General features: G+C 78.2%; 1 non-coding gene across 1 annotated transcript; it reads right to left on the reverse strand.

Annotated features, from left to right (window-relative positions):
- Window positions 1–30: 30 nt before the first annotated feature.
- On the reverse strand, window positions 31–183 carry LOC135327117 (5.8S ribosomal RNA). Its single transcript, XR_010387177.1, has one exon. It is a non-coding gene; the product is annotated as a 5.8S ribosomal RNA (ribosomal RNA).
- Between the last annotated feature and the right edge of the window lie 2,317 nt (window positions 184–2,500).

Here is a 2,500-nt window from a genome sequence, read left to right on the forward strand (position 1 = left end):
CCACGGCGCGGGTGACGATTGACCGTCAAGCGACGCTCAGACAGGCGTAGCCCCGGGAGGAACCCGGGGCCGCAAGTGCGTTCGAAGTGTCGATGATCAATGTGTCCTGCAATTCACATTAATTCTCGCAGCTAGCTGCGTTCTTCATCGACGCACGAGCCGAGTGATCCACCGCTAAGAGTTGTCTCGGTTTCGGTCCCCGCCGCGCGCGCGGGGGACCGGGCAGCTTTCGCAGCCCCTGGGGGGCCCCCCCTCCTCCGCCCCCTCCTCCTCCGCCCCACCGCCCTTCCTCACGCCGACGCCGGCTGCTGAGCAAGGGACGGCAGAGACGGAAGGAGAGAGAGAGCGAGAGAAAGAGAGGGGCTTGCCTCACTGACCGTACAAGCACAGAGAAAGGGGGGGGGGGGGAAACGAAGGGCAAACCCGAACGAGAAGGGCGGGGAGCCCTCGCTCCCGACCTGGGGACAAACCCTGTCTCGCTTCGAGTCCGGCCCAGGCGCCCGGCTCGGTCTGGCCCGGCAGGGAGCGGCGGGCCGGCCACACCGCCTGCCTCGGGATGTTGGGGGGGTCCGTCCCCGCAGACCACCCCCCCCCCGCCCCAGGCGTCAGAGCCCGGCCGCCACCGGGAGCGGCGTCGCCCCGCCGCCCGCGCGCCTGCGGCCCGCCGGCCCCGCGCTTCCCAGCTCCTCGCTCGCCTCGCCGGCCCTCCGGCTCGACCGCCGCCGCCGCCGCCGCCGCGGCGCCCACACCCCCGCGCGCCCGCACACACCGCCTCGCGGGTGACGCCACGCGCTCGCCCGTCCCCTCCGCGGACAGACGCCCGGCGGCGGGCAGGCGGGCAAGGCGGCACGGACGGGGACGGCGCCCGCTCTCCCCGTCTCCACGCGGAGAGCGGGGCGGGCCGCCCCCGCCGCCGCCCCACCACCGCCCCCCCGCTGCCTGGCGGAGCCGGGCGGGGCAGAGCGAGGCGGGCGCCCCGGACGGCAGAGTGCCGGGGCGGGCGCGTAGGGTAGGGCGCCGCCGACGGCGGCCACGGCGGAAGACCCAGAAGCACCGGCCAGGGAGAAGGAGGAGACGCGCGGAGGCTCGGCGCCCGCACCACCCGCGGTGGGGGCTCGCCCTCCCGGCGGCGAGCACGCGCTCGCGCCCGGCTCGCAACGCTCGAGGCAGGCCGGCAACTAGGCCGACCGCGCGGCGTCTCTCCGCCGAGACCAGACCGCGGAGAGAGGGGGCAGGGTAACCCCTCTCCGTCCCGGCTGCCCGCGGGCGAGCGCGGGCGCGCCGGCTGGCATGGGGGGCGCGGCGCCCGCGCGCGCCGACCCCCCGGCCCTCCGGCAGCACGCCCGGCCGCCTCCGCGAGTCGCATCGGCCGCCCGAGTCTTTAAACCTCCGCCCGCTCTCCAACCGAGAACCCTCGGGCCCGGAGCCCGGGGCCCATGGCCATCCCTGCCCGGGGCGGCTGCCGGCGGCCGCGGTGGCCGGAGGCCCTCTCCCTCTCTCGCTCGCTCCCTCCCTCCCCGCCCCCCCACCCCCACCGCGGGGAGGAAGGACCGGGGTGGGGGGAAGCCGAGGCGGGGGGGGGAAGGCACGGCCGGTGCGGCGCGCACGGTGCGGCACCCGGGAGGAGCACGCTGGCACACGGGACCACACGGGTGGGTCACCGAGGGGGGGGCAGGAGAAGCGCGGGCGCTAGGTACCTGGCCCTGGGGTGAGGGAAACGACCTGAAATCCCGCGGGGGTGCCTCCCCCGCCGCCGCCCGCCACCGGGCCGCCGCCGCCTCGCGGCGACGGCGGCAGCCTCGGCAGCGGCGACGAGACGGGACGCGGAGGGGGAACCCGGCACCCGCCAGCCGGCCCCCGCGCCCCTCGGCGGAGCGTCCGCCCGCGGGGTGCGCCCGACACCCGCCGCCACGACCTCGTCCTCCTCCCAGGGCCCGGGTTTCCCTCAGTAACCCGGCGCCGGGTGGCAGCTGCACCCGGGAGGAGAGCCGTGGCTCGGGCCGCCCACTCGGGCACGAACCGTCGCCTCGCTTGGCCTCAACGCGACGCCCCCCGCTCGGGGGCCCGGCGCCCGCCCCGCGCGCCATCCCGGAACGCCTGCCCCCGCAGGTCTCTGCGGACGGGCTGCTCCGCCGCAGCCCGCCGCGGGTCCGCCCCCCACAGCTTAGGGGTGGGGACCCGTGGGACCCGTCCCAACCCGGAGGGCCGTCTCCCTCGCCTCCGCGCCCGCCGCTTCCTCTCCCGCGGGCGCCGGGGAGTAGCCAAGCCCCGCCGCCCCTCACACGCACTGCCGCCCGCTCCCGCCGGGCCCTCCCCTGGGCCGGACCCCCCCCCCTTCCCCTTCCCCCCAGCGGCAGCGGAGCGCCGTGGGTGGGGGGGCGGGGGGGGCGGGCCGCGGCTCCCGGAGACGGGCACCGGCAGCGGAGCGGGCACCAGCAGAGGCGAGAGGGGAGAGACGGGGGGAGGCGGTCCCCCACCGGCAGCGGTGGAATCGGCAGCG

This window comes from Dromaius novaehollandiae, unplaced genomic scaffold (assembly GCF_036370855.1).
Source record: "Dromaius novaehollandiae isolate bDroNov1 unplaced genomic scaffold, bDroNov1.hap1 HAP1_SCAFFOLD_229, whole genome shotgun sequence".
NCBI classification, from domain to species: Eukaryota; Metazoa; Chordata; class Aves; order Casuariiformes; family Dromaiidae; genus Dromaius; species Dromaius novaehollandiae.